We start from the raw sequence: 9193 nt of genomic DNA on the forward strand, positions 1-9193 counted from the left end.
AACTTACAAGTTTGCGTATAAAATATATGCATGTGTTTGTGCTTATTTATGAGCATATGCATAAATTTGCTAGTTATTTACATATATCCATAGATTAATAAATCAAAGAGAACCTGCCACATCTCAAACAAGACCGATTATTTGTGACAAAAATAGTTTGCACTAAAGAGATAGATATTCAACATGTAGAAGAATGAAAATAGATCCATATCTATCACCATGCATTGAACTCAAATCCAAATGGATTAAAGGCCTCAACATAAAGCCAACCACACTGAACCTAGAAGAGAAAGTGGAAAGTACATTTGAATATATTAGCAATTTCTAAGAAAATTAGGAAACAACCTTCCTCAAGACCCAGCAAGACCACTTTTGGGTATATACCCAAAAGATAATCATTTTACAATGACATATGCTCAACTATGTTCATAGCAGAATTGTTTGTTATAGCTAGAACCTGGAAACAACCTAAATGCCCTTCAACTGAAGAATGGATAAGGAAAATGTGGTACATTTATACAATGGAGTACTACACAGTAGAAAAAAATAATGACATCTTGAGATTTGTAGGCAAATGGATGAATGATGTGGGAGTCCCAGCTGTGTGCTGTCATTGCCATTAATGAATAAAGAAACTGCCTTGGCCTGTGGATAAGGCAGAAATTAGGTAGTCAGGGAGGACTGGACAGAATGCTGGGAGGAAGAAGGGAAAATTCAGGGGATGCCATGGAGCTGCCAGATACAGTCACTGGGAATTTTATCCAATAAGCCACTGCCACGTTATACACAGATTAATGGAGATGGGTTAAATTAATATAAGAGTTAGCCAATAAGAATCTGGAGCTAATGGGCCAAGCAGTGATTTAAATAATATAGTTTCATTGTGATTATTTCGTTTCTGGGCAGCTGGAATGAACAAGCAGCCCTTCTCCAACTGATGGATCTAGAAAATATCATATTGAGTGAGGTAAACCAGACCCAGAAAAACAAATACCATATGTACTCACTCATAAGTGGCTTTTAGACATATAACAAAGTAAACCAGCCTACAGTTCACAATTCCAGAGAACCTAGACAACAATGAGGACCCTAAGAGAGACATACTTGGATCTCATATACATGGGAAGTAGAAAAAGACAAGATCTCTTGAGTAACTTGGGAGCATGGGGACCATGGGAGAGGGTAGAAGGGGAGGGAAGGGAAAGGAAGAGAGTAGATAAAAACACATAGCTCAATAAATAAAAAAAAAAAGAGAGTAATCTTCACCACCTAAAAGCTTTCTGTTGGCTTTATTCCTTTTTTTCTCTGCAGTTTCAGGCACTGACTAAAATTCTGCAAATAAAACTCTAGTCATACATGTATAAACTTCACACCCAACAGACACATATACATAGTGGACCTTTATACGTTTTCCAGCAGCATTTAATTGTTGGGTCTTTGAGACAGGACTCCTATTACTAAGATGCCCAGTATACATACCTTAGTTATACATGTGTAAATCACCATTCACAGACTAGTTGAAACAACTAATTGAAAAATGCCACAAGGATCTTTGTAACGGCGTAAATGAATGCAGACAGATTGTAAAAATATATACAGCTTTAATGGGGAAATAGACTTACAGAGCCACCATTTCCGCTGAGACCAGGAAAGCAGAAGCAAGGGCTGCAAGCATGCTCGCCAGATTTATAGGTAAACATTAGCCTGAGGCGAACATGCCCCCTAAGGGGCTGGACTTATCCCTACATCTCCCCTTTTTGTCTAAATAAGACAGAACTAAACCAAATACAACTATATACAATAATAACAAATAATAAATATAACAAACAATATTGAGAACAAAAGTTTTGCTAAACATTCTATCTCAAGGAGTCTAAATAATGTAGAGAGTAACTACAATTATATAATCTTCAACTCCGTCAAAGATCTGAGAAGGGAATAAATATTACTTAACAAACTAGATATATCCAAAATGTGCAACCATTGACAGAGACAACTGACTACCTGGGCAATCACCCAAAGTCTCGTTTGCAATGTTGAGTCAACCAACTTTGGCTAAGGCCTAACATAACTGACATACCATTATTAAAAGCAAGGAACTTTCTTAGAACTATCCTACCCTGTCTTGGCAGGATAAGACAATCCTGTTTCATTGTCAGAAGCTGAGGTATGGGCTTTTCTTAACCCAAAGGCCAGTTCTGCCAAAAAGACAAGCTCCCAGTGGAGTGTCTTTGGTGCTCAACGTTCTCTCGGGAGTAGAGTGGAATTGCCAGGAGTAATTGTGTCTCATTGGCACAGAATTCTAGGTGAGATTAAAGGCCATTTTCTACAGCTCTTCGAAGAGGCTGAAGATTATACTATCTATACTAAATATAATCTCTATGTATTTAAAAGACCTGATTAACCTAAAAATAAATATGACAAACATATAATTCTCAATACCTATCTAACTTGTAGACTAAACGAATAAACAACTGTGCAATATATGAAGACAATGATCTTCAACTGTAAACAATGTCATTACATATCAAATGTAAACAATGTTATTATATAAACAGTATCAGAGGTAGAAATGTACACTGTAATATAGTAGATGTATCAATACAATATAGACAAAGTTATAAGCATACTCTTATACAAAAATAGAGGTAGGAACACTCATATTCAATATTCAATATATCAATATACAGGAAACAGTACCAATACAATTTTCTAAAAACAGTAATTCACAAATACCAATCATCACATCAAACCAGTTAATCCCCCCTTTTTTTGAAAATACCCCTAATTCCATAAAATATCTCCCCATCCCCTCAACCCTAAACCAACCACTAAAAGATGTCCCTAACCCTGAGGGCAAACTCTGTTGGGAGAGGGGACATCGTCCTGTGAAATTGCTTCTAGCTGACATGGGGGCAACGTTCTTCTTAGGGGCTCCTGTGAAAGCAAATGATGGTAAAATTCCCAAATTAACTTTGACCTAAGAAAATTATAACCAGTCTCTAAGTGTTTTGAGAAGGTCCAGCCAGAGTGTTGTCTAAAATGTGCACCATTCGAAATTGTCTTGTGCAGTTGGTACCAAAAAACAGGTCTAATTTTAGCGCTTAAAATAAATATTCATAGCCAGGCGGTGGTGGAGCTCGCCTTTAATCCCAGCACTGGGGAGGCAGAGGGAGGTGGATCTCTGTGAGTTCAAGACCAGCCTGGTCTACAAGAGCTAGTTCCAGGACAGGCTCCAAAACCACAGAGAAACCCTGTCTCGAAAAACCAAAAAAAAAAAAAAAAAAAAAAAATTCATGATGTCATAAAAACCAGATTGAGTTGATGATTTAAACATTAACAACAAGGACATATACTGACATATAAAGAAAGACACAGATAAGAGGAAAAGCAAAGAAAGTTTATCAAGTACATAATTATTCTTATTCTGTCCCATTTCATGGCTCCTGATCTGAGACAGTAACTCTGAAATATCTCTTATCAACAGGCTTGGGATTGAAGACAGACTGAGCCATAGTCCAACTCCAAAACCAGCTCTACATATTTATAAAGAAATGTTTAATAAGACATATATATATGTATATATACATATATATATAAAATTAATATTTACAAAATGTGTCCATCCATCAGTAATTAAATATTCAGGGTCCCTTAAATTCTTTGAAGATGAGTATTTTCCTGTGGAGACAAGAAAAGAACCCTGCCCCCAACCGATCTGTATTTCTTACCATCAGTATGCTTGCCATCCTTGTGAATGAATTGTTATTTATCTTTTCTAGGTGGCTTCTCTTCTTCAAACCGAACCTTTATTAATTTTGACAGTATCCACAATTTTTCCTCACCTTGAAGATAAGAGCAAAACCCCTTGCCCAACACAGCACATCTCCTGGCTTCCATTGTGAGGTCAGCACATCCTTGAAATAAACTGGTTGATTTAGTTCAGTAGACTTTCCCATTATCCAATGTCTTTCTGCAGCCGTTGTTCCCTTCTCATTAGCGTTGAGAAAATTCAAGGTTAACAAAGCATTATGTAACCTATTTCTGGGGGCGTTTTCCACCCCTTTCTGTTTATTCAACATATCCTTTATAGTTCGATTTGATCTTTCTATGACTGCTTGACCCGTAGGATTGTATGGTATACCTGTAACATGATATTGTAATAATCAAAAAACCGTTTCATTTTCCTAGCAACATAAGCAGGGCCATTATCTGTCTTTATTTGTGTAGGTATACCCATGATAGCCATGACTTCTAATAAATGAATGATTACTGAATCAGCTTTTTCTGAACTTAAAGCAGTTGCCCACTGAAAGCCTGAATAATTGTAAATGGTGTGATGAACATACTTCAATTTGCCAAATTCTGCAAAGTGGAACACATCCATTTTCAGATGTCATTACTATGGGTGCCCTTCGGATTAGCCCCTGCTGGCAGTGGCATTTGGTTATAGAACGAGCAAGTAGGACATTTCTTTACAATCTCCTTAGCTTGTTGCCATGTAATAGAAAACTCTTTCTTCAAACATTTGCTATTACATGATGTTTTGTATAAAATTCAGAGGCTTGTAGCACACTACCAATCAATAATTGATCAATTTCTGCATTACCTTGTGCTGGAGGACCTGGATCGCATGTGTGTTATATACATAGGGCAAAGCCTGTTCCTGATCAAATCTTGAACCTGGAGAAACAATGAAGTTAGTTCTGTTTCATCAGGTATAAATTCAGCAGTTTCAATATGTAAAATAACTCTTTCTGCGTATAGTGAATCAGTAACTATATTAATAGGTTCTTTAAAATCCCTTAGCACCATAAGAATGGCATATAATTTTGCCTTCTGGACAGAATCATAAGGACTTTGTTCCATCTTACCCAAGTCTTCTGATTTGTAACCTGCCTTCCCTGATTTATTGGCATCAGTATAGAATGTACGAGCTCGAGTTATTGGAGCATCACAGACGATTCGAGGAAGGATGCAAGAAGTTCTCTTTATGAAGTTAAGCCTCTTGCTTTTTGGATAGTTGTTATTAATGTCTCCCAAAAAATTAGCACAAGCTCTTTGTCATGGTTCATTATCTTCCCATAATTTCTTTAGTTCATCAGCAGTGAAAGGCACTATAATTTCTGCTGGGTCTATGCCTGCTAGTTGACAAAGTCTCAGCTTGCCCTTTATAATTAACTCAGAGACTTTTTCCACATAAGTTTTCAGTTTCTTACTTGGTTTATGTGGTAAAAAGATCCATTCCAAGATAATATCATCTCTCTGCATTAAAATTACTGTAGGAGAAATTTTTGATGGTAGTATGATGAGAATACAATCGAGCTCTGGATTCACCCTGTCCACATGTGCCTGTTGTAATTTTTCCTCAATCATTGTCAGTTCCTTTTCTGCTTCAGCTGTTAATTCTCTGAGACTGTTTAAATCTTTTTTACCATCCAAGGTTTTGTTCAAATGAATTATTAGATCAGGTGTTATCCCAATAGCTGGTCGTAGACTGGAAATGTCTTCTAACAGTCTTTGAACGTCATTAAGAGTCCGTAGGCGATCTCCCCTAATTTGTGCCTTTTGTGTCTTAATTTTTTGCAAACCTATTTTATAATCTAAATAATTAACAGAATCTCCCTTCTGAATCTTTTCAGGAGCAATTTGCAATCCCCATTTAGTTAAAGTATCTTTATTTCTTCAAACAGTCTGTTCAAGGTATCCATTTTTGAATCGGATAACAAAATGTCGTCCATGTAATGGTATACTATAGATTTGGGAAATTTCTTGCGTATTATTTGCAATGGTTGGTTCACAAAATATTGGCACAGGGAGGGGCTATTTAACATACCCTGGGGGAGGATGGCCCAGTGGTACCTCCTCGAAGGTTGAGAATTGTTATAAGTAGGCACTGTGAAGGCAACTTTTTCTCTATCTTCTTTTTGCAAAGGAATAGTGAAAAAACAATCCTTTAAATCAATAACTATGAGAGGCCATCCTTTTGGTAATAAAGAGGGCAAAGGAATTCCAGATTGCAGAGGGCCCATAGGTTGAATAACCTTGTTGATGGCCCTGAGATCTGTCACCATTCTCCATTTACCTGATTTTTTCTTAACCACAAATACAGGAGAATTGCAGGGGCTGGCAGATTCTTCTATATGTCCAGCATCTAATTGTTCTTGTACCAGCTGTTCTAAAGCCTGTAACTTTTCCTCAGCTAAAGGCCATTGCTTTGTCCATATTGGTTTCTCAGTCAACCATTTTAGAGGCAAGGCTGTTGGTATCTCTGAAGGGACATCAATTGCTTGTTCTTGTACAGCCCGAATGGCTGGTTTTCTTTGTTTGTAATATCTTTTAATATTATTCTCAGAAATATAGGCTCTAGATTTAGCAGGAATGTTAATTTCGGTATTCCATTGTTGTAATAGATCACGACCCAATAAATTCATTGCAATATTGGCTCCGTATGGCCTTAATTTTCCTATTTGTCCCTCTGGCCCTATACATTCAACCCATCTCGTGCTCTGCCTTATTCGAGATACTGTTCCAATTCCCAGGAGCTGAACATTTACATTCTGAGGAGGCCAATATGGATGCCAAGATTCTGGAGTAATGATACTTACATCAGCACCTGTGCCCAGCAGGCCAGCAATAAAAATGCCATTTACACACACTCTCAGCTTAGGTCTTTGATCATTTATAGAAGTTTGCCAAAACACATGTAACTCATCTTTCTGATCATTATTGCTTGTAACAGTAGGCATGGGGCTTCCTAATTGTCCTGACGAGGCATGTTCTCTGCAGAAACTGGAAATGACTGAACCATGTTTGCCAGGGGGCCTGTGAGCCCCCCCCCCCATGTTTCCCATCTGTGTCAGGTTGCCTTGTCTATCTCTTGTAGACCTGCATTCATTTGTCCAATGTCCGCCTTTTCCACATCTTCTACATAAACCTGAAGGCTGAGTCCTCCTATTTCTGTTATTTCTAGAAGATGCATTATTATTATTTCTGCAAATCCGTTGTCTACAATTCCTTTTCATATGACCCATTTTGCCACAATTAAAACATTTGGTATTCTGGTGTCTCCTTTTACCATTGGAAATTGCTTCTTCTACCCATGCTTCAGTGCCATAATCAAATGTATCAACATTCAGTGTATGCAAGACCCATTCTTCCAAGGGTGCTGATCTGAGTTTTAAAGGCCCCCAAATCATTTTGCATTCCACATTTGCATTTTCATAAGCCAAAGACTCAATCATTATACGTCTTGCTTCTGGGTTGGATATCCCTATTTGTACAGCCTTGATTAGTCTTTGTAAAAAGTCACTAAAGGGTTCTCTCTGACCCTGTTTAACTCTGACAAATGATTCCATTCTCTGTCCTGGGTCTTGTACCCTGTCCCAAGCCCTTAAGGCTGCTGTAGTACACATGGAGAGTGTGTTTTCATCCAAATTAGCTTGTTCCTGGGGGTCGGAAAAGAGCCCTTCATCTAGAATTTTATCTAGGGAAATGTCAATTCCCTTCGCTTTTTCTTGCTGTTCTAAAGGTCTAGCCTCTTGGCTGAATAAGCATTTCCATTTCAATTGCGGTCCACTCTCAAGTACCGCAGAGCTCACTGGAGCCAGTCCGAGGGGGTTGCTTTGCTTGTCGTGGCCCAAGATTTTAGCATCTCTTTAACAAAAGAGGCTTGCATCCCAAAAGTCATGATAGCCTGTTTAATTTCTTTGAGATCATTCATTCAGGCAGGCTCCCATGTATCTTCCTTGATGACCCTAGGGTTTCTGGAACCAATCACCTTATTACTGTAAAGGCAGGTAGAGCTGTAGGTAGGGCTTTGTGGAAATTGTCCCGGAAAGATTTACCCACAGATGGAGTTAAAATTTGCCTTTCTATCCTTTGCTCTTCTTCATCAGAATTTAGAAATTCCTCAATCTTTTCAATTCCATTCACCATTGCCTTCTGCAATGTCTGAATCTCCTGTCCAGAATTATGTTCCAAAGCCTTCATTGAGGATTCTAAAGTATGAAGTTTGTCCATTAGAGATAACATCTCATCTTTGGACATAATTTTTATGGCATGAACCATGCCTTCTTGTATTGACAATCTTTCTGCCAATCTGTCATAAGCTTTAGACAAAATCCAATTGTCACATTCAGCAGTTTTGATTCTCTCAGTCCATGTTTCAGTTCCTACAGAAAGGGACTGAAGCTTACAATCCAAATCAGCTGTTCCTTCTTCCATAGTAATGAATTTCTCCTTAACATCAGCCTGTACCTTTATAAAATTTTGCTCAGTTGATCGAGTCATGTTAAACAAAGATCTATTCTCTTCCTGGAGAACTTCAAATTGATTCTTGAGAAGATTGCTGTCATTCTCAATTGTTTTTAAGCATTCAATCTCTGCCTTAAGAATCCTGGATTCGTCTCGTAAAGACTATATCATATTTCTATTATCAAACCATATAGTGCCAAGGAAAACTATGAATCCCAGAAGGATCCTTAGATGTGGGGTGATAGACACCTCTTGTAAAATCTCCCACATGGTATAATTAACAAAAACCATTAAAGTCTTGAATGGTAACATGTTAAGACATTTTATTTATAAAAGAAAATTTTTTTACCTGCAATGACCAGTTCCTGCCAGTGGTGGTCTCTGTGGTTTTGGAGCCTGTCCTGGAACTAGCTCTTGTAGACCAGACTGGCCTTGAACTCACAAAGATCTGCCTGTCTCTGCCTCCTGAGTGCTGGGATTAAAGGCATGAGCCACCACCGCCTGGCGGGCCTTGAACTCCCAGAGATCCACCTGCCTCTCTGGATATTATGGGCATGAAGGCCAAGTGTATCTCAGACTCGGCAGTGGAGCCTGAGTCATGAACTAAAAAACGGCACCCAGAAGCGTGCTCTGTTAGCTAGCAGCTACGCGCTTGAGTCCAATTGTGCTTCCTGAGCTCTGGTAGCTAATCTTGCTCGCAAAGGCTGGGAAAGATCGAGCTTGCACCCCCCGTGCCGGGGCAGGGGCAAAATAGCCTGATGTTGGATGCCAAAATGTAATGGTGTAAATGAATGCAGACAGATTGTAAAAATATATACAGCTTTAATGGGGAAATAGACTTACAGAACCACCGTTCCCATGGAGACCAGGAAAGCAGAAGTGAGGGCTGCGAGCACGCTCGCCAGATTTATAGGTAAACATTAGCCCGAGGCGAACA

This window comes from Microtus oregoni, unplaced genomic scaffold (genome assembly GCF_018167655.1).
Source record: "Microtus oregoni isolate MIOR12 unplaced genomic scaffold, Mior012 000002F_ref0000024, whole genome shotgun sequence".
In the NCBI taxonomy this organism is placed as follows: Eukaryota; Metazoa; Chordata; class Mammalia; order Rodentia; family Cricetidae; genus Microtus; species Microtus oregoni.